Source organism: Heloderma suspectum, chromosome 7, assembly GCF_057233095.1.
Source record: "Heloderma suspectum isolate Gila_16-S chromosome 7, 16-S_ref, whole genome shotgun sequence".
Lineage (NCBI taxonomy): Eukaryota > Metazoa > Chordata > Lepidosauria > Squamata > Helodermatidae > Heloderma > Heloderma suspectum.
In genome coordinates, this window is record NC_139464.1 from 87,316,100 (window position 1) to 87,340,343 (window position 24,244).

At 42.7% G+C, this 24,244-nt stretch overlaps 1 protein-coding gene across 1 annotated transcript in view; it reads right to left on the reverse strand.

Moving 5' to 3' along the window:
* The window catches only part of TSPAN12 (tetraspanin 12), a 126,031-nt gene extending 103,676 nt beyond the window's left edge, over positions 1-22,355 (reverse strand). Inside the window, exon 1 of the mRNA XM_084810853.1 lies at positions 22,304-22,355. The gene's annotated coding sequence lies outside the window, so the exon portion shown is untranslated. The remainder of the gene's footprint in view (positions 1-22,303) is intronic.
* Positions 22,356-24,244: the final 1,889 nt, after the last annotated feature.

The following is a 24,244-nucleotide window of genomic DNA, read 5'->3' on the forward strand; positions in this document are numbered from 1 at the left end:
TGCTTCACTTTAAACAGTCTCCTCAGCTTGCATCACAGTACTATGTATAGAGCATTTGGTTCTATCTTTATAGGATCAAAGGAAAGATTGCTGTGCTTTGTAGACAAAGATAGATGTAAAGCAGTTACCAAAGTAATTCCTTCTTATACTGCTCTGATGAGTCCCTTTGAACTGATCTCGGCACTGCCCTGCAGAACGTGTCCTAGATGTACCAAAGACTTGATTGAATCAGGAAAATGTGACTCGTCAGTTTGGTGTTTTGTTACCTAAAAGCAACTTGGGCTAGATCTACAGTAGTGTTTTTTATTAGTATTGAGGTGCCCTGATAACTGTTGGGACACATTATGTATTCCATATACCCCCTTTCTAGCATTATTTCCCATTTTTATTCCATATTATCCAAAATACCGCAACAGATGTCATTGTGTGTGCTACAGGGTATAAATGAGCAAGACAGGGTCACCATGATGGTAACAAATCAATATGACATGAGGTGAAAATCTCGCTCAGGACTACAGGGCTCAACCAAGGTAGCTAAATGACTCTAGTGTATTAGAATGTCAGAACCAAGGGGATTTTCCTTCCTATGGCATTAAGGCAGCCGTGCATAAATCCCAACTACAGAGCTCAAAACTATCAGGTTCTGGACAACTTGCCCACTTCTGGTGCCGGGACCTAATCATGGTGCAGAAGCAGCCATGAATTCCAGACCAGATCTTAAATTGTATGGCTCTTTCCTGCATTATACAATGAGCTTTGGGAAATGTGAGGATGTGTAGAGACAGTGGGGGAACCATAAATGGCCTTCTGCAATCAACTGGAATGGCATTGGATGCCTAGCATGGCTGAACTGTTGTGTCCAAAATATTCTGTACCAAAAGGGGAATTTTTTTAAAAAAAATGGGACCAAAAGGGTGTTGCATCATCTGCTGTGGCAAAAGTCTTCCACTGCAGCAAGAATCTTTCCGAGCCAATCTACATTACAACTGTAAACTGGCTTCAAACTGGTTTATCTAAAGGGATCCTGCAGTTTCATGAGGGTACTGAGAATTCTTTGCTAGAGACCCCTGTCCCCTGCCCAAGCGGCCCCTCTTCCTAGAGCTACAATTTCCAGAATTCCCGTATTTGGTAGCTGTAATCACTAAAAACAGGTTTGAAACCAGTTTAAAGTTGTAATGTAGATTGCCCCCTAATCCAGGCAGTATTTGTTGTGAATGTGCCTCAGACTGAATCCCAAACTGCATACTGAAGGATTGCACCATATTTGACACTTGAATCAGCTCCCAGAGTGGCTTGAAGTGGTACAAGATGTAGGAACAAAACTTTGTCAATGACTTGCATGCCCTCTTACTGTAACATGTAACAGGTGTGTATATACCTATACAATATATAGATTCCAGTGTTTAAATGTGTGTGGGATTCACATGTCATAATGTAGGTGTGCTGAGTTCCCTATCTGTAACATAGGAAGTGGCAAAAGCACAGCTCCTTGTAAGATGCAAAGCTGACCCGAACCACTTTTTAGGCCTTTGGAGGGCCACTCTTTCTTATGTTTCTGACTAGCTGACTGAATGATTAGATTATTGCAATGCATTGTGTGTGGGACTGCCTTTGAAGACAGTCCAGAAATGGAGAGACCAATCCTATGGGGATTGACAGTCACCTCCAAACCTGGGGGCAACTTTCCATCCACTGCAGGATGGGAGGAATGGTGAGGAGTGCACCTCCTCCACGCTCCTGCTGCCCTGCTTTCATAGCTAGACAGCCAATTTCAGCTGTCTAGCAGTGGGACGTCAGAGCGCGGGGTGGGGAGGCCGGACAGCACATAGGAAGTGTCATACCAGCACTTCTGCCCTCCCCACTCTGGCCCGGCCCCAGGAACACCTCGTTTCCTCTATTCCGTGCTGCTCTTCTGAGCATGGAGTGCGGGGCCAATCCACACTGCCAACAAGGTAGCACAGGAGGGGGAGCGCAGGCTCCAAGGTCCTTTCCCGGAAACCGACCAATCCTATGGCCATCTAGCCACTGACTAGAGGCCATAGGACTGCACCCTTAATGCAGAATATGGCTGCAAAACTACTGAATGGGCCTGGGCATTGTGAATATGCTATGGTAGTATTGTATCATCTTCATTGACTCCTGGTCCTTTTCTAAGCACAACTCAAAGTGCTGGATTTGACATGAATGGTCCCTTAACAGCTTGGGACCACAGTAATTGAAGGATTGCCGTTTTCCATTTGTACCCTACTCGAACCCTGAAATCTTCAATGGGGGCCCTTCTCCACACAGGTGCTCCCGCAATCTGCAATCTGGTGGGTGGCTACACAAGAAAGGGTAGGGTGGCAATATGTCCTAGATTACAAGAGGGCAGTCCCCAGTTTGAAGGCATCCTGTCTTAAGCACTGTCCAATCCAAGTCCAGTTTAAAGATAAAGAATCATCCGAAGGGAGAGCAGCAGGGGCTTTGAAGTTGCCCATCAACTGGACAGCAGACTGAGCAGGCACACAGGTTACCTGCTCACCTTTGTCCCCGCTGTGGTGTGATGTGTTGTATTTCTATTTAAATTATGGTAATTATTTCTAAATGTGCATCTACATAAAAATTAGCATACAAAAATTTCATGCAAATCTCTCTTTTGCTCGTTTGTAAGTGGCTTCCCCTAGAAAGGGCTTTTTCAGCTATGCTTCTTTAATTATGGAATGCCCTTCCCAGAGAGGTTTGCTTGGCACACACCTTAATGCCTTCCACAATAGACTTGAGGCTGCACCTCATAAAGCGAAAACCGGTTGCTTAGGGTGCCTTGCAGCCCTGCTTGCTCTCATGCTTGAAGCATAGCCACCACTGATAATTGCTTGAGGTGTGGGTACTTCGGGGCACGCCTGACTTACCTGATGTGTGCACCTGCCCAACAGTGGCCCCCTTAGAGGCAGAGGTTTGTACCAGGGTTAATACAGTTCTCAACTCTTCCTATACATTTCAGAGGATTCATAGAATCATAGAATCATAGAATAGTAGGGTTGGAAGGGGCCTACAAGGCCATCGAGTCCAACCCCCTGCTCAATGCAGGAATCCAAGTCAGAGCATCCCTGACAAATGGCTGTCCAGCCTCGTCTTGAAGGCCTCCAGTGTGGGAGAGCCCACCACCTCCCCAGGTAATTGGTTAATTTTTCATGTCATATTTCGCTGTTTCAAGAATTCACAGTAGTGCAGTAACTGCTTCACCCACTCCGACTATGTAGCCTGTTTTTCGCATTCACAATAGCGCATTATCTTTTCATCTTTCACAATATCCCAATGGTGGATGAGAGGGGAGAGGTGTGGGGTAGACTACAGGGGCTTAATTCAGTGCTTCCAGTAAACTTCCCTGAGCAGGGCAGCATGGACAGGAGTGGGGAACAAGCCTCTCTCATTCGCTGAGCAGCACCTACGGGGTTGATGATATTCAGTTCTACTCCACCCACCCAGCCCCAAAGAATGGGAGTTTCAAGTGCTGTGTGACCCATGAACGCGGGTTTTTAGGTAGTATATACTCCGCTTTTCTTGCTTTGTATGCCCTTGACCGAGCAAAGCGATTTCATAAAAATCCAGATATAACCAGAAAGCGCTTCTCATTCTATTTCCATTTAGATGGAGCCCAGCTGACTGGATACACACACATAGCCAGAAGACATGGCTAATGAGGACCGTTTTAGTAGCTAAACATGTGGTCTTCAGAGAGTGGAAATCTAACGCCACACCAAGCCATGAGAAGTGGGTCAAAAAAATGCTAACATAAGCAGCCAAACACTCAGGGGTGTTTGGTATGATACATGTTTTTTATACATATACACGATTTACTTTTTATTTTAGTTGTTTGTGTGTGTATGTGTGTATGATATGTATAATATTCAAATAACTACACAAATAAAGTGTGTATGTATGTATGTATGTGTATGTATATATATATATATATATATATGTGTGTGTGTGTGTGTGTATATGTATGTGTATATATATATGTGTGTGTGTGTGTGTATATATATATATATATATATATATATATATATATAATATCTAGGGGAGAGTGGCAGGATAGAGGGAAAAGGGGAAATAGGGATTGTTTGTATACAATAACATATATATTTTAATGTTAAAAATAAATAAATAAAATGTTAATAACAAAAGATATTAAATAGCAAACCTGTTGCTCTACATTACTGAGAGGAAAGGAGAGAAATCTATTCTAATGAAATGAATTGGAATGCATTACATCTGAATCAATTACAACACAAACTGACGTGTTACATGTCACGTGTTACATGTTACGTGTTACAACCTTGCTCTACCTGGTGCTCTCCAGATGTGTTGGAAAGCAACCCCCAGCATCCTCCACTCCAACACATCTGGAGGGCACCAGGTTGGGCAAGGCTATTATAGCTGAAAGCAGAGCAGCAAACTAGCTGAATCCTGCTCCTATGGATGTTTGCTCCCAAGCCCGCTGAGTTCATGAGATTCCCAAGTATGCATGCACAGGATTACAGGCTAAATATGTTTATCAAGATGTAGTAAATCTAAATGCCATACAGTCCTCTAGCCAGTTAGATCATAAGGATTTTCCTAATCACTTGCATAGCTATGTATTTCATTAAATACAACTGTCAATCTTAGGCATGTTTACTCAGAACTAACTTCCACTGAGTTCAATGGAAGTTACTGTCAAATATGTAAGCTACAGGCTGCAGTCCTAAAATATGCTTACTAGGGAGTAAGCCTTGCTGAACTCAGTGAGACTTACTTCTGAGTAAGCATGCACAGGATTTCAGTGTGTACCTTATAAAGGTTTCTGTGTTTTGGATGTGTTTTGGTGCTCTCAGCACTCTTCCGCTATCAGATTTGCCTCTTGACTGATGTTTATTCACGTACTTATTTATTTGTTGCATTTATATACTGTTTTTCTTCCATTGAGCCTAAATCAGCATACATGAGTTTTCTAAGCACTGGCTCTCCCGGTATGAACCAACCAATATGCTGCAATCAACAGCAACAATGAAGAGCGTCATCTCAGTGGTGCCCTCCACTCCCCCACCCCTGGACTGTGGAATGCTCTCCCCAGTGAGGTCCATCTGGCACAACATTTTCGGCACCAGGTTAAGACTTTCCTCTACTCTTGGGCATTTGATAGCATATGACAGGGCTTCTTAATGTCATTTTTAATTAGGTTCTGGTATTTTATTGTTAATTGAGAGCCAGTGTGGTGTAGTGGCAAGAGTGTTGAACTAGGAGCTGGGAGATCCGGGTTCTAGTCCCCACTCAGCCATGGAAGCTCACTGGGTGACTTTGGGCCAGTCACAGACTCTCAGCCCAACCCACCTCACAGGGTTGTTGTTGTGAGGATAAAATGGAGAGGAGGATAATGTAAGCCGCCTTGGGTTCCTTGCAAGAGGAAAAAAGGCAGGGTATAAATGCAATCAATCAATCAATCAACCAATCAAACTTGATTTTAAACTGTTGTAAATTCTTGAATGTTAAAGGTTTTATATTAAGTTTTATCATACTGTGAAGTGCCCAGAGAGCTTTGGCTATTGGGCAGTATGGAAATGTAATAAATGAATGAATGACTGGGCCCAGGCCTACTTAGCTTTGACAAAGTTGTTCCATCATGTGCCTTTAGACCATGCCCTGGGCCCATTAAATATAAAAGTGTATTATTTTTAGCTATGACGCATGGAATTAACAAGAATTAACATAAGAAAACACACGAGAAAATAATTGGGTCTCTTATGTGTTATCCTTAAGGCAAATGTGATCAGGAAATTTTCCCCTGCTATTTATACCACTAAACATTTGTTAGAATGGCCATTGAATCACATACACAACTCTTCTGCCAACTTGCAGAGGACATTTTTCTTGAGACAGCTATTAGGCCTACTGAACTGGTGATGTTTTAAACTCTACGGATTTTGAATTTTTAGTTGTCGTCTCCAGATCTTTTTTTCTTTTTAATCTTGCTCTTCTTTATACTGTTGTTATAAACTGTCTTGAACACTTTAACAGAAAGGCAGAGTATTAATGTTTGAATCAAATAATCTAATTCCCCCCACAGCAACTTGGCTGACAACAATTTTGCCCTCAGGCTGGAGAACATGACAGGTCCCTTCTTTTTCTGCTGACAGTCACCCCACATTTCCTGGTCAGAAAAATGCTTGTCAAGTGAGAAGTAGCACCATGCAGGTCTAATAGGGCATGGCAAGAAGAGTGGAGGGGACTGAAGAAAATGGCGGCAAGAGCTGGATATGGTCCACCAGTCCCCAGTTGAACACCCTTGTCCTAAGAGATGTAACTATTAAAGTGTGGAATATCTTTATCCTCCACAACTTTAAAAGCAATTGTCTTTACCTTATTAGCAAAACTATGAGATTATATATACCACTCCATGATTACATTTGCTGAGACTACCAGGCAGGGATCAAATAAAAATTCTCTGTGGAAATAATCTGGCCCCTGAGCCTCCATTTGACTGAGGCGATTTAAAATCACTGACATTCATACTCTGTAAGCAACATCACTCAGCATGTTTGTCCATGTTTTGTGATTTCCATTTTCAATGAAGGTCACAAGTGATACTACTGCAGGTGTAATACTACCCTAGAAAGGTTACTTCGCTTTTAAATATGTAAAACGTTCATGAACTAGAATTCAGAGTTTGACTGTTGTTTCAAGCACTATGTTTAAATTACATTTCCAGACAGAAGATTTTTGTATAAATTCTTTTGCATAGAAAGCAGAATATAAAAGTATGTACTGAGAAACTTTATCTCATTTGGGAATTAAATAGGAAAGAAAACTCTTCCATTAAACTTTATTTTTAAAGCATCCTAAAAATTGCCCATGCCTTTTATATAATCTTATGGAAGTGCTAAAAATTCAAACTAAAAACCGCAAGTTTAATAGGGATTATGGGTACAATCATATGGTTTTTTTCTGTTCAGACAGAAAAAAAAGTCCTACACCTCCCAGCATGATCCAGCCAGCATGACAGGCTGGGGCATGCTGGGAGTGAAAGGACCTTTTTCTTTCTAAACATGCAAAGGATTGCACCCGACAGTAGTTTATGTAAATGCCATCTTGAAATTTGTGTGAAAATCCCTGTGAATTTCTTAGGAGCTTCTTATAAGGGATCCTTCCCCACCCCAGCTCCCAAGAGGGCAATATCAGTGCAGCTTGGCTATAATGCCTTATAATCAGTAAATTGCTCATTACTATCATTTGTTGCTTCAGTAAAGCAGAAAGAAAATAGCAACATATAACAGAGTTTCCATATCAGATAACAGACAGGAACGTACCAGCTGTTCCTTTTTCTCAGTATAATTGCCTTTATTCTACACTTTTTTTTTCAACTTATTAGAAATATTGTTTTCTTCCTCCTCTACTCCACTGCTTACCAGTACATGACTTTTTTTATAAGCTCACCCACCCCAATGACTGGCAGCACAATTGTATGTATGTGTCAGGATCCCACCACTGACCTGGACCTCCTGAACAACTCCTTAAGGATTTCTTGCCTCCTTAAGAGTCCCACCTTCCTTCTTTTACCTTCCCCTTGCCAATAATGTGGGGTTTAGGCTGTAAGTGTGGGATGATTGACACAGGGTTTAATCACAACAGTTTACTGGTAAATTAAAGCAAGCAAATCACAACTAAAAGTATTTACACAATAGAGATGAGTGATACAAAAGGCATTAAGGGAAAATCAAAGTTGCAAAATGCAAGTTCCTTTACCCTATCTGTACTTAGACTTCTGCAGGCTGCTTCTTCCTGCTCTCTCTTCAAGCTCTGGTCTCCCCGACGCTGTTCTTACTGGCTCTGGTCTTTCTGACTCTTTTTATACCCTCCTCCCCCAAAACCAAAAGTATTGCTTCAAACCTGAAGAAATGAAACTTAACTGGGGAAATGAAACTGAAACTTAACTGGGGAAATGAAACTACTCTTCTCAGGGCTACCCCCTTCCAAGAAAAAACTCCAGGCCTCTAGGCCTGACCTTTTTCCTTGCCTCTGTAGGCCTCAAACCTTCACAGCATGCTTAATTGTAAGTTCCACTGAATTCAATGGAGCTAGGTGCCAAGTGTGCTTGCAATTGATTGCATCCATGGAGACAAACCTATCGAAAAAGAGCTTTAATTTCAATACAGAAATTTCATGTGTTTAAGCCTGCAATCCTAGACACACTTCCCTGGGAGTAAGTGCCATTGAATTCAATTATATCTACATTATAGAACATAATGACATTGATATATATAAATCAGCATATGCAAGTTTGTGTAAATTTGTGTTCCCTTCTTGGGTGATGCATTTCCACTTTGTTGGCAATGTGGAAGTGACCACCTAATGTTGGTGGGACATGAAGAAAGTCCTTAATAATGGATCTTAATAAGCTGGCAAACTTGTAAGGAAGGATTCCAAAATCCATATAATGTAGTACCTTTATTCTAAGTCAAAAATCATTTTAAAATGTGCAAGCTTTCCATATCTCCAGATCTCTTCATCAGGCAAGATGTTCCAAAAAGAAGTGTGTGTGTGTGTGTGTGTGTGTCTGTGTCTGTGTTGGTGGTGGGGATATCTTTTCAATATTCTGGCACAAGCTGTTTAGGGCTTTAAATAATGTCCTCTCCAGTGACAACTGTTTTTTCGAGGGCAGAATGGTAGCAGTACCCAACATATGGTGAGTCTCAAACAAAAGCACAAGTGGAAGGGTGTACTAGAGGGCTAATGAAAGGACAGGTTTGCACAGTGATAGAGAAAACCTGCCCTTTCTTTAGCAGTAGTAGCAGCAATAGCAAAAGCTATAGCCACAAACTTACTTTTCTCTCTGTTTGTTGGAGGTGGTATTTTCCCTCCTTCCCTTCCATTCAAGACTTCTCAGCAAAACCTAAGAATTCTGTGGTCCTGGAATTAAATTCCAAATTGATAATCTGGAAACACCATTACAGGGCCTCCAAACATAACCAGAGTAATTGGAGAGAATCCAACATCCCAGCCTGGAGGAATTGGCCACCATGGCCAGATCTATCCCTTGTGTCATAGCGATACAACCCCATCATGGTAATGCTATATCTCTCCTACACATTTGTACCTCATAGCACACACACATCGACCTCTGTTGTGGTATTGTGGATAACATGGAAAGAAAAGCAGGAAATAACACTAGAAAAGTGGTATACGGAACGTGGTATACGTAATGTGCCCCAACAGTTATCAGTGCACTTCAATACTGATAAAAAGTACTAATGTAGATCTGGCCCGTTCCAGAATTTCATAGCTTGGATCCAGTGCTGGCCAGCTGCCAGCAGAACAGAAACCACTAGCAGAATGGGTTTCTACTCCCCCTGCCGCCCTTTGTGCACCCCCCAAATCTGCCCCTGAGGACTGGGGTACCCTGTGGAACAGATTTATTTATTTACATTTCTACACTCCCCAATAGCCAAAGCTCTCTGTGTGGATTCCAACAATTAAAACCATGAAGTACTGTATAAAATACATCATAAAAAATGAAAGTATAAAACTACAGTATAAAATGAAGTAGGAACCAAAATAAAACCTAGTAGCAATGCAGAGATTTGGAATACAATAGATAACAGATTTAAAACAACAGAGCTAACAGAGCTTTGGGAGCTGCAGGGGGCAGGGAGGAGAGCAAGAAGTCCTGCTGTGCAAGCGGAAGTCTGCTTATGCAACATGGGATTTAAGCCATCTCTGATTATCCAGATGGGCATTTAAAGGGCCACACTTTGTGTACTGAATGTGCACGAGGGTTTTCCAGCCTTCACATCCCACAAAAACCTCCCTCTAGAGATAAGGACTCCTGCAGAGTAGCATTCTATGAGGTCTGAGAGGCCACCACTAGAAGCAGTGGGTCACTCAAGGCTGGACTCTGAGGCAGAAGTCCAGAGCTCCACTGAACAGAATAAGCAGGAGGCCCCCAAAAGCATCAGGCTGACTCACCAGGGTTTGAAGTAAGTGAAGTAGTACACATTACCACTCTAGGATGAATCACCAAAAAAGAGGACAGACATCTACAAAAAAGAGGACAAAAGGAGGTACTGATTTGCATAACATTTGCATATGCTGATGCATATGGATACATGCAAATTCAGAAATAATTATTATAATTTAGAAATATAGCACATCTCGCCATAGTGTGGCAGAGTGTGACCAGGTGACCTGTGTGCCTTGCTCAGTCTGCTGTTCAGGTTCTGTTGATGGGCAACCTGAAGGCCCAGCTCTTCCTTCTGGTGGTTCTTATCATTAAACTGGGCTTGGACTGGGCAGCCCTTCCAATAGAGGACAGTCCTTTGGCAACCCTTCAAATAGAGGACTGTCCTCTGCAAAAGAGGACACATGGCCACCCTTACAGCAGTAACACCATTACATCCAATATCTAACATTAAGTCCACCACTGACCAGAAGGAAAAAGCAGGGTGCCATAGACCCCTGCATAAGCTGAAATCCTTTGTAGCCACACATTGGCCATTTTGGATCCTGGCCCCAACTGACAGCTACTGAGTCTTTATTATACTGCCTGACTAGCTGTAAGGAGGCAAAGTGTGAATGTGCAATAAAATCCATTTTTGGCCCCTGAACCACTGTGTGGAAAATAGTGTCTTCTGAGAATGCAGAAGTTGACAGTCCTTGATATAAAAAATTATCCTAAAAACATGTATTTCGAAATTAATTTGTACAAACAGAATTAAAACACGGGCAGATTTAGAGCAGATTTCAGTCAGTCAGAATAATCATTGCTGTCACAGAGGAGAAATTAATATGTGGTATTAGCTGGTGCTCACGTGCAGCTTCTTAGCTACATGTCAGGGTCTTTGGTGCATCATAGCCATTAATTCTTGTTCATCTCATTCTTCCTTGAAACTGGTTTATAGTATTTGGGCCACAATCCAAAACAGAGTTAAGTGTGCTGAAGACCATTAAAATAAATATGCAGCTCTTTATCGTGATTCTCAGATGAAGACCGAACATGATAAATTAGCTGTATTCAGAAAGAATGATTGTAAACAGCCACCAAGAAAGAAAAGACATTGTGCAGAAATCTATGTATAGGTAGGTTTATGATTTTGTCTGCACAAAGCCATTTTAGTGCTATCATGATGATAATCTAATTTTCTTCTTCCCCAGATAGTTCAAAATAGTATCCCACTGTTCACTGCTAGGAACTAAATATTATGTTTTCAACGGGAAAGCATTCTTCAGTCAAGTTCAACTAAGAATTTCACAAGGGAGCTGTTTCTGTTGTCCAATCCATTTATGAGCCAGGATCAGTAAATAAAGAAAGCAAACTACATCTGTCCTGTAACTTTGGAGGTCACCAAGCAATTCCAGCAACCATAAGTCACCAGTCTAATAGAATTTCACGTTTCCTTCATTCCAGGCTTTGGGTCACATTAGCCAGCATCATTCACCAGAATGTTCAATGTGAGGACATTCCTACAAAAAGGATTGCAATGTATGTTTTTCATTCTGATGTCTTTGGCATACATGTCTAATGTATACAGCCCTTCCAGCTATATGATAACATAGGAGAAAGAATTGATGGGAATTCATTGCATATCATGCCACTGAGAATGAGAATCACTATGTGGTATGGAGAGAATGTTGACTGGAGAATCCAAACCTAGCTATGCTCATTGGGTCGCTTTGAACAAGCAAGGTCAACCTAACCTACCTACATGGCCAACTTTTGATTTAAACACACACACACACCTAGCAGGATGATAGGGCAGAAGCAAAACTGGGCAAGCTAGACCAGAATTCAGCAGGTCAGGGTGGAGCCTGGACAATCTGTAAGTGAAGGGGCAGAGCCACAATAGATCTGGAAATTCAATCAAGCCAAAATCTGGATCAGGGGCATCGGTAGGCATATCAGAGATTTGGAGTCCAGGCCCACAGGATACAAATCTGCATAAAATTTGCATATGCTCATCATATCTATCACATCATAAACTTGCATATCTATGTGTGCAAATTTAGAAACAATTACTCCTCAACACACATCATCTGCTGCCTGAGGCAAATGCCTCAATCAGCCTAACAGTAGAGCTGCCCGTGTCTAATAGTAGAGCTGGCCCTGTTCATCTCATCTCTCTTCTCTGAGGGCTGGCAATTGGGTGGTCTGTTGCCTGGCTCTTCGTTGCCTTTCACCGAGGACTGTCCAAGGGCAGAAAGCTGTGCTTCAGGTGAGCTGCTGAGCAGATACTCCATGGCCTGGATATTTGTATAGTCTGCTTATGTGATCTGCATTCTTGTCCACCCAGGTTGGCAGGTTTTTCAGTGCTTAAGGGCAGGAAGGGAAAAGCCAGGTGGAAGGAACAGCTCTGACTCAGGTGAACATCATAGTCCTGTAAATACAACGGCAACTCTATCCCACTTGACAGTAATAAACCTTATCACATTTTTTAAAATGTATTTTATTGATGTAAGCTGCCCTGGGGGGGGGGGGGGCTTCTGCCCTGAAAGGCAGCCCAGAAATACTTTAAATAAATAAATCACTCTTAATAACATCCAGAACTGTTACAAATTTACACTAGCCTTCCTGTCTCTAATAGTCCAAAAAGGCTTAAATCAGCCTTCCCCAACCTGCTGCCCTCCAGATGTTTTGGACTACAACTCCCAGCATTCCTGGCCATTGGCCATGCTGGCTGGAGCTGATGGGAGTTGAAGCCCAAAATGTCTGGTGGGCAGCTGGTTGGGGAAGGTTGACTTTAAGGATGACACAGAAGATGATGGCACACAAGGGAGTGCAAGCAGCAGTGCCAAAGGCAGCTGGCTGCACCCTAACATGGCGAGATTCATGAGAACCACAACCATGTAAGCAGTTTTTAATGGATTATGAAGGATTACCATCTATTTTTGCAAACTATCTTTTTGTTGCCATTTAAGTGACAAAGTGCAGGCATTCTATGCATAACAGTCCCATTAATAATAACTGTAAATCTATAGCTTTTAGAATAATTCATCATCGTGTTCCCGCAGCAGGCTGGTTTGTGTTAATCCTGTTTACTATGGAAGGCTTGCTATTTAAAGGTAGCCTGGTTCCAGTACATATACCACTTGGAACAAAGAATTAGCATTCCATCTTTATTTTTAGATAAGATTAACAACAGATTATTGTTTCGGCTATAATGGAATTAGGATGTTTAATCATTATTTCCCACAAACAGCCATAGGAAGATCTCTTTCCATTAGGGTCAGTTATTCCACTAAGATCAGTGTCTCCTTGAGTGTTTACATGCAGAGGGTAATATACTGCATAAAGACTCAAATTACTCTAGAGGGTAAATATAAGGGTAAAAATATTGGAAGGGGTGGATAGCTCCATGTTAAGGAAGCAATGCAAGCTCTTTGTCAGAAAGTGAATATTCCTTATTTATGTTTGTCAAACAACTTGTCCTGCAAGAGTAATTTCTTGCTCAACATCACAGCCCAGAGCATGAACCTAGAGAATATTAGGCCAGGACTAAACACTTTGACCTGGTTTGCACAACAAGACAACCCATTGTGGGTAACTAGCCATGGTGAGTTGACATGTTGTCTGAACCAACTGCTTTCTGCAGGGTGGCTTAATTTGGGGCAACAAGCCACCCCAACAACCCATGGATTGTTCTAGGAATTGTTTGACCTAACAATGGGTTGCTGAACCCGGCAGAACTATTTCATTGTGGGTTGTGGTGATCAGGTACGGAGCCGCTCAGCAAGAGCGACAAAAACCCTTGCCACTCTTCATGATCACACTTGTCCCTTCCACTTCAAGCCTCCCCCGCCAGTGGCTGCGCCTCCAACGATGCCCAAACAGCACTTTGGAGAGGCTGTCACTCGTTCACCAAACCAATTTAAAAAAAAAATCAGCCCCAGAAATTTGTGCAAATGGGATTGTAATTTTTTTTAATTATTTTTGTCCCCAGAAATTTGTGCAATTTTAAAAAATGATTATTTTTGTCAGTCATTCGCAAGTGCGCACTTAGGGCTGTCGGATATGTGTAGCCTTGTCAATGTCCTTGTAAGTTTCAGCTGCCAAAGGGAGCCAAGTGCAATAGGGAATACTCAAGGAAATTGATAAGGCGAGACTGCATATGGGCTCATTTGCACACACTGGCCAGTGGCAGCTCCAAGAAAAGGGGGAAAGATCAGCAGAAGTAGGTGCAGCAAAAGCGGTGGAGGACAATATCACACACTTAGCAAGGTTATCCTCTGGGTTTGACGTGTGGAATGGACACTTTTTGGTGTCCCACTTCTGTTCAACACTTCCCCAAGTCTCCAGCAAGTCCAAATCGGGGAGATCTTGGCTCCCTGTCCCTTTTTGTGGTTCCCATTCAGAGCACTGCTGCAGTTACTGCAAAAGGGAGCCGCGAAAAGGGTGAGGGGAACAAAAATTCCCCCCTATCTTGACTTGCTGGGGACTCAGGGAAGAGATGAATGGAAACAGGGCACTTAAGACCCAGAGGATCACCATGCCAATGGGGAGATATTGTCCTCCCCCCCACTTTTGCTGCACCTACATCTCCCAGTCCCTGTCAATGGTGCACAATATTGGACAGTCATAAGTGCGCACTTGCACAAGATCAACAATAATAATAAAAATTCTTATTCTTATAGCTTATACATTCTTATAGCTTAATATGGCCATTCTGTTCAGGCAGAATGAATGACTTCTTCCCTTCATGGCAGTGCTCTGACAGACAACCATAGAGAAAATGAGGGCTAGATTTTCTCCAGAAGATCAGCCATTCTGGCAATGGCATAGATGTCTCCAGCCAACCAAGAGCTTCCTCCCAAGGTATGTCTCACATGAATTTAATGATTGTAAACAGTACAATTATCGTGTGATTAGGATAACACATCAAACTATCATGGCATTCCTGGGGTGGAAAGTGAGAGACTCAGCAAGCCACTTTCATGAGATACATAATGCAAATGAACAAAGGCATCACATGAGAGCTTCAAACATCATGTGGTGAATGTAACATTAAGACTTAGCCTAAGGCACACTTAAATCCCATTTAAATCAATGGGACTGAAGTAAGCTGCAACTAACTTGTTCTACTGACTTCAATGGGACCTCAGCACAACTGACAATCTGGACTGGGGGCCATGGGCTATAATCCTGAGCACACAGATTGCTTACATGACCTTGACCTTCACTGGCAACAAATATGAGGCTTCACTGGCAACAAATATGAGGGGAAGTGGAAATAGAATGGTGGAAATGCTGGGTACCTAATTTCTACCATCAGGTAAAGTTTTTCCATGTTTTCATAATGGTATGCCCACTAACGAGACAGTTAAGCCCTTTGGACATCCAGACATGTTTCCTGTGGCATAGTTGTGGGCTGATATAGTGAAGTAACTAAACCACTACAAGCCCTTCTGTTTCACAATCCTTGGTGGAAAAGTTAGATAAAAGGCTTCAATCAAAGTTTTATCTGTGCCAAAAAGACACAGAATCTGCAACCTGTATGAATTATTCAAATTAAGCAGCTTTGCACTTTTTACCCTATTGATTGTGCGTCTTCTTACCATTTTGCATAAAATAAAACTTCTTCCTTCTGCTAGTAATGGGGAGGGCAAGGTGCAAGCCTGGACTCTAAGCTTCCACCAGTACTGGAAATCTTATTCCACACACCCTCTGGCACAAAGATTACAAGCATTCTGTTACTTCCATGAGGGCCAGAAAATTGCTCTTTACAAAAAAATAATCACTGAAAGCTGAGATCCGCAGGCAGCTGATGCTGTGCCCTGTTCCATATTCTGTGCTTGTGTAAAGAATCATATTAGTTATGCAGTCAGGGACTGGGTTATGCTCAAGTCAGAATCCTCTTTGAAGAAATGATATATTAGTATGACAGATCATTTGTATTTATGTGTGTTTTTCATGAGACTGTAATACTGGCTTTTGCAGCCAAAAGGATGCATTCCTAAACACACTTACCAGGAAGCAATCCCCACTGAACAAAGCAAACATGCATAGGCATAGACTGTAAATAACTGATGATATTAATCACTTATGAACTGCATCATAATATAATGGTTAGAAGTGAGATTAGAAGTTATTTTACTGCATTCTAAATAATGCCTTTGCCCCTGGATGTAATGGAAACCCAGTGTCATTGCTGCCTGTTCTGAGTTGCCAAACTCGTCAGCATCCTCACTACAGCTCGGTGGCACCAGCAAAATAACTTTCAGAAATCGCTGAACAGCAAAAGGAGGGTGGGGGAAATTACAGTCCTGTAAATACCCAGAGAGTTGAAGGCTTTTGAATAATTTGTCTAGCACATGGTGCATGAAAGCCATTGCTGAAGCCATTGCTGCTATCGCTTTCCTAATCAGGAATCTGCTGTTCATAGAGATGAATTTCCAATCAACATTGCTCCAGATAAAGAATCTCCAGTGCTACGGTGAAATTCTCGCTTTATATTCTGCTTCAGTGCCAAGCCAAATCTGCGGTACTGAAACTGAGTCAACTATTAAATAAGTAAAGCTCCCAACAGGCAACTAAATGAAAGCACTGTTTGGGTAGAGGTTTATTTCAACCATTTGTTAAGGACGGGTGCTGGAATATAGACCTCGGGCGCAATCCGCTCAGGCAGTTCAATGCACAAGCTGGCAAGAAGCACAACAGGCCTATACGGTTTTATTCTTTCCCAGTTCCCATTCATTTCAATGGAGCTTGCCCAGGAGAAATTCCTGGGGTGGATTGTGCCCGTGGTGATTCTAAACACTAAATCAAGTAACCGCCGTTTGTTATCATTCCGAGCTTCCCTTGTCAAGAGTCTAGGAATGCTTTGTGCACCAAGGTACACGTTCCCTGGCAATCTTAGCGAATACACATTCCAATTCTTTTGTGGTGTTCCAAGAGGAGATGGTTCCTATGTGCTTAATTAAAAAGTATAAGGAAGTTGTAATTGTTTTGATTAATACAAGTGTAGGATATCCCGCTCTGCTTGACCCTTTGATTTAAAAAAATACATATGCAACAAAGAAAGTGCTCCAAAATCAAACATAAGAGCAAATGCAAATCTTGCTACAAATACACAGTATGAAATTCTTTATAGATGGAGATTTTTCAAAACACCTATGGTGGAGAATTGGCTGATTCAGAGTGACAGAATGGAGAAGATTGTGTTTGGTGGAACTCTGGGAATACAAGCAACAATGAATACATTTTTAAGAAATGGTTTCTATTTGGGAACTAACGGAATTAGAATTTTCAACGAAGTGTGAACATGGTAATATTATAAGTGATTGAGACAGCAATCCTATGCATACTTTCCTGGGAGTAAACACCATTAAACACAACAGGACTTACTTTTAAGTAGACATGCTTATAATTTACTGTAAACAATGTCACACAAGTTGACTTTCATTTTCTATTATTTTGTAAATCTTTTAAAAAACCATTACTTTCTTTTGTTGTAGGATAAGATAATGTAAGATAACGGCTGTATGCCCCTTTTGTGGATTTGTATAACATAAAAGATCCTGAAAGCAGCTTGCAACAGTAAAATGGAAGTTTAAGGAACAACAAACAAAACCAAAAGAGTGAGACCAGAGCCAGTGAGCAAGCAGGCCGTGGCATCTACTGCTCTTCTTTCTCACCACCACCATTGTCTGGGGCAGAGCAAGAGGCAGATGAACAAACAGGTTGCAATGGTGAAGAGGAGGAGCAACTCCAGGGAGCTCTTGTCTGTGGGACCCTGCTGGGGTCTGGGCCTTCAACAGATGCCCCACCATGCCTACCCTTGAGGCCGACCCTGCCCCAACCCCAACTAAGGGGCTGGGAAAGCTGTATGTGTGTCTGAAGAAATAGTACTTTGCATTTTGGGGAGACAGAGGAGAGAGGGGGAGAGACAGAGACAGATAGACAGAGAGTGAGTGTTCTGAATAAGCTGAAGGCTAAAGGCACCTTAAGGATTCAGAGCCTCTTTCTGGGGATCTGGTGTAGTGTAGCACAGAGATGCAGAACCTCAGGCTCAGAGGCCAAACACAGCACTCTGCAGCCCCCAAAACACCACTCTGAGGTTCCCCAGATGGCCATGGCCCTTTCCCCTGGCCCCATGTCAGGAGCGCCCTGGTGGCCTCTTTCAGTAGACTCCAATAGCCAACTCAAGACACAGACGAAAGGGTTCTTTTCAAAGCTTTAATCCTTTTACAACTTAATGACTCTTTCAGATGCTAATCACCAGCGACTAAAGCAAGGAACAGCAGAGTGGCCTAAGCTTTGAATAGGCAGTTGATCCCCGTTTGAAGAGTCACTTGAAGACCCAGAACTTACGGGCTAGGGAGAGATCCTCCCTCTCTCCCTTGGGTCCATGGGAGGCGGCCATTGCTTGTGCGCCAAACGGGCGCTACGCCTCCTTTCTGTGCCCTCCATTGCTCATCACTCTCTGCATCGAGCATCTAGCAAGCCTCGTTCCTGCACTTTCTCACTGCTAGGATCACTATCTCAGGAATGCCGGCAGGAGGAATCTCTGCCAGCTGCTGTGCCTGTGAGGGATGAGCTGCCTTCTCTCCCACGGATTGCTGTTCCTCCTCAGAATCAGAACTGCTCTGGGGCTCTATGGGCTCAGTTTCTACCCTGACACCCCACCCCTGATGACAGATCGTTTGGTGGTTTCCCAACTTTTGTAAATTTCCTTAGTTGCTGGCAGGAAGAACTGTAAGCGACAATATGCTGGTATTTTTACCTGGCCCCTTTTGCTTTTGGCCCCGCCCACCACTGGAATGCAGCCCCCAAGAGCTTCTCCAAAATGGAGTTCTACCCATGGCCTGAAAGAGGTTCAACACCCATGATGCAGAGGACCTGCTGCCATGCTGATTGCCTCCACTAATGCTCTACTTGTATATTTGTAAGTAGACTGAAAATGACAAAAACACCATTAAGTCTATGGCATTGTCACCTCCAAAGAAAACCAGAAACCTAGCCGTCTGTCTTCTCACTGCTTGGGGAAGTGAGGAGCACATGACAATCATCTGGTCAGCATGTTCTGTCCCCACTGAAGCTTCCAGATATTTTTCAAAGACAGCTCGCCATGCGATGCATTACAATAATCTAACATGGGTATTACTAGAGCTTGGAGAACTGTGGCCAGACTCCCTCCCTCCAAGAATGCCAGCCAAAGCTGGTGGAAGGCAAGCGCCATGAGCTGCGATTGCCACTTGCATCCACAAAGCTGCACACTGGCCCTTAAGGGGAATGCGGTGCCATCCCGAGCAGGCTGGAGGCCACTTTCTGGGTGCGCTGAGGCATCAGCCAATACCATCTTGTCTGGATTGAGTTTCAGCTTATTGGCGCTCAGGCAACTGCTGACTCCAAGCAGCTGGTCAGGACACCCAGGTGTACACTGAGATCTAATGAAAAGGACAGAGCTGGGTGCTATCGTATTGATGGCACCCAACTCTAAAACTCCAGGTGACTTCCCCCAGAGGGTTCATGTAGACATTAAAGAACAAGGGAAACAGAATCGAATGCTGCGGGATTCCACAGGGAGATTTCCCCGGTGCATACATTGTGGGCTTTTCTGTGCCAGGTTTTCATATCTTTTTTATTTTCCCAGGCTTTTTAGTCCTTCTTTTTTATCATTCTGTTTTTAGACTTTTAAGAATAAACTATTCTACCACAACCCCCAAGGAACCCAATCCCTGGTAAGCTTTTGGGAGAGTCACTCTTCTATGAGGGCAATGGTTAGAGTTCTGCACTATGGGGAGATTCCAGTTCAAATCCCCACAGCACCACGAAGCTGACAGGTGAATTTGGGCCAGTCACACACTCTCAGCCGAAACTACCTCACAAGATAGTTGCAATGAGCCAAGGTGTCGTTGGCATTTCCAGGCACTCTAGGTGGCCATCTTGCTTGTCACCTCAATTTATCCACAGAGTGCCTGACAAATAACATGGTAAGCCATCCTGGAGCCCCATGCCCACTCTGCAGAGGGTAGGTAACAAGGATGAGTAACTTACCAATCATGGGTTGGAAAAAAGCTCTCCACACGACAAGTTAATCCACTATGGGTCACATTTAGGAGCGACCCATGGTGGATTAGAGTATCGTCTGAACCTAGCCAGAGAGCGAGAATGAGAGAGGGTGTGTGTGAGAGAGAGAGCAAACATATATGCCATCTTGGAGGGATAGAACATGTAAATATAATGAAGAGATCCTGATTGGATTCCACTCTTCCTCTAAGCAATTCAGGGCAGTGTATATCCTGGCTATTTTTTTTTTTTTAAGCTACTGGTCAATCTGAGAGACGGTGCCTGGTCCTCATGCTTCTTGGCTGAACAGCAATTTGAACACAGGTCTTCTCCCTGGTCCTATTCTGACACTCTATCTGTTACCTCACACTAGTCCTCCTGGAAGGAAACCAGTCAAGCAGTAATTTATACAGAGATACAAGCATGTGGGTACAGATGGTGGGCTCACAGGAAACATTATTTCACATTTCTCATGGCACACTGGAGTTCTGTTGCAGTAGGCTAGTGTATATCCTAGCACACCATTTGGGAATTAAAGTTCTAGATGTCCTTTCCTCAATGAAGTTCACCAGTCATCTGTCATGATGGCTGTTGATCTGTTCTGTACAGCTGCATGTTTGTGGCTTCCACAGAGTCATAGAGTTGGGAGCTGGTTGGCCACTGTGTGAACAGAATGCTGGACTATATGGACCCTTGGTCTGATCCAGCCTGGCTCTTCTTATGTTCTTATGCTCTTTATGGAGGATCTCAAAGGACATTTAGTCCAACCCTTTGCCAATGCAAGAAACTCTCTCCTACAGCATCCCTGATGGGTGGTTATCCAGCCACTCCTTAAAAAATAGTTCTCAGACCAAGTCTTATTGTGATCAGGCACTTCATTTCCCAGTTCATCTCTAGCCACACTTTCTGTCACAGCTTTCCAGAACTAAATACGCTGAATATCAACAACTTCCAAATCAGGAAATATTTAAGGTCATCCTACTCAGCCTTCAGCCTATTACTGTGGGCAATATATGAATATTATGAATATGGAACTGTGGAACTCCCTCCCTAGGGAACTCCGTCATGCCCCCTCTTTAATGAGCTTCCGTCGTGCATTAAAAACGTGGTTGTTCAGGCAGGCATTTGGGGTGGGTTAGGGTATTTAAAAAAAAAAATTATGGTAAAATTTTATTGTTTTAAATTGTTTTATGGGGGCTGTACATCGCCCAGAGTGGCTGGGTGACCAATCAGATGGGCGATTAATAAATTTAATAAATAAATAAATAAATAAATAAATAGTTCATAAATGCAGCCCATTTTAATGGGAAATCTGGACCACCAGGCAGGTGGACTATCCAAGGTGGCAGATTCAAAGGCATACATTAAATGCCAGAAAATGATCACTTATTTAGTCTGTTACAACACAATCCTATGCATGTCTACTCATAAATAAATCCCATTGTTTTCAGTGGGGCTTTCTCCTGGGTAAGCATGTATAGAACTGCAGTCTTAGGACAGAATCCTATGCATGTTTAGACAGAAAAAAAAGTCCTACAAGCCCGTTGAAGAATGATGGGAGTTGTAGGATTAACTGTAGGACTTCTGTATAAACATGCTGTGAAGGTTTGAGGCCTACAGAGGCAAGGAAAAGAAAAAGTTCAGGCCTAGAGGCCTGGGGCATTTGGGGGGGGAGGGGTAACCCTGAGAAGAGTAGTTTCATTTCCCCAGTTAAGTTTCATTTCCCCAAGTTAGTTTTCATTTTTCCAGGTTTGAAATAGTACTTCCAGTTTTGGGGAAAGAGTGGATATAAAGGGAGGAAGACCAGAGAGAGGAAGACCAGAGAATGAAGAATGAGCAGGAAGAAGCAGCAGGGAGAAATCTAAGTGCAGCTAGGGTAGAGGAACATTGCATTTTTGCAACCTTTGTTTTCTCTTAATGCCTTTTGTATCACTCAGCTCTACTCTGTAAATACCTTTTGTTGTAATTTGCTTGCTTTGATTTGCCAGTAAACTGTTGTGGTTTACACCCAAGTGTCTGAGTGCCAGTCACCCCATGTCTACAGCCTAAATCCCATGTTATTGGGAAGGGGAAGTTTAAAAGAAGGAAGGTGGGACTCTTTAAGAAAGCAAGAGATCCTTAACGAGATGCTTAGGGGGTCCAGGTCATAAGGGGAACCCTGACACATGCATAGGATTGCACCCTTAGTCTGCCATCCTATATTCACTTACCTGGAAGTAAGCAGCACTGAAAACAACGGGACTTACTTATGAGTAGAAATGTATAGGATTGTGCTGTTGTATTTTTACTCACAGTAGGGAAGCTCTACTTGGATTTTTCACCTCAAGCACCAAAATTGGACTACTTTTTCCTGTAAAATAATCATTTCAGCGTCAGCCTTCCCAAAATTCGGACAAGATTTATTAATGTAACCACACTGACTATATCTCAGATCCACAAGGACCAGTCATCTACCATTAGAGAGTTTTTAAATATCCGTAACTTTGCTGTACGAATTTTAACAGCAGTTAAAACGTTTTGAAACTAATTCTGGAAACACGTATTTTCAAAGTTTCCCTTTGAGATCTGCAGTATTACATGACAACAATATAATCTTTGAAATCTTGTGTTTATTTTTTATAGGTCATTTTCTACACTGCAAATGTATACTTGTTCTTCCAATTCCCAAACATTCTACAGCTGAGCTGTCCAGTCCAGATCCCCTTGAAATCCCTTTTAATTATCTGTGCTTGCAGACAGTGTGTCTGCTCCCTCTGCTGGCCACAAGTAATGATGCAAGCAGAATGCTCTCTATGACCTCCAGTGCAGACATATACAGAGAACATCTGCATTTGTTACCATCTTGGGGCGGGGGGTATCCTTAAGGAAAATGACATTTAAAAAAACAACAACAGGCAAGTGACAACCTTGTATTCTAGTGAATTAACATCTTGTGATTTTCAACTTTCACCTTTTTAAAAGGCAACTTTCTAGCCCTTATGAAAGGTAGGTGTGAAACTGAATGGATAATAGTTGGAGTACTCTCAAGAGCCAGATAGATCACTGAATAGGATTTCTAATGGTGAGAAGATAGGGCTTTAATGGTCCTCCCTGTCACTAGCTGAAGCAGAATTTTTTAAAAGCATAGTAAAATTTGTCTAAGTCATGGCTTACAGAATTCTGCATCAGTTTTGTCAACACAGAATCTGGATTACCCTGACAGAGAATCCTGATTTTATTAGCACAGAGTATATACAACCTTTATCATATATATCCAAGGACACATCCTGGTGCATCTTCAATCTTCCATTGACAAATCAACTACTAAATTTAAGATCCAGAACTACTTTAGGCATGCCAGGAAGTTTGGGCGTGGGCTGTGGGATATAAAACAACAACAACACACAACTCTTTAAACAGCAGGTTCCTGTACCATGTCACTAATGATGTCTGATATTGACTTAGGCTCCAATCCTAAACACGGTGTATGGAGTAAACCCTATTAAACCTTTTGAGTGGGCTTTCTGAGTAAACGTGCATAGGATGGCGCTGTTGGTATTGCAGATATCCTTCTCTGTTGTCTTAAAAGATATACATTGTTATAATATTTTTAATTTTAATTATTTTTAGGCCACCTGCAAGCGTAAACATCCTCCCAAGGTGGTTTCCAGGATTAAATGCAGTACAACAATAAAACCTTGGGCAGAATCCAATGGGACGGTTCCGCCCCCAATCAATTCTTTTCCACCCTGTCGATTCCCGTCCGCAAGTGGTGGGTCCCGCTGATTGCATTGCACAAGCGGGACCCACTTCTTGTGCAAGGGAGACTTGGAGCTTCTTCGGGGAAGCCCTTAGCAGAAATGAGCGGAAACGCTCATTTCTGGAAGGAGACAGGTCAGCAGAGCTCCCTGTGTGACCTCTGCCAATCTGCCTCCTTCCAGAAACATTTCAGGTTGCCCTGGAAGCACTACATCACAGTTGCGCATCCGGTGGGGGGCACGTGTGCAACACAGTTGGTGGGGCAGAAGAGAATCGGCAGGCGCCCCATTGGATGCTGCCCGTTAATCAGGAAAAGCCAATGTTAATAATAAAGCATCCCTTCCCAAACATGCTAAAATTGAATAAACACTTAGCACCAAGCCATCAGCCATCCAATAAAATGCAACACAAGAAGAGGCCAATGAGAATGAATGGGAATTTATCTTTAGGGCTTTCCTGAAAGGCTGTAGTGATGCAGCCTGCCAGACCTCAGTT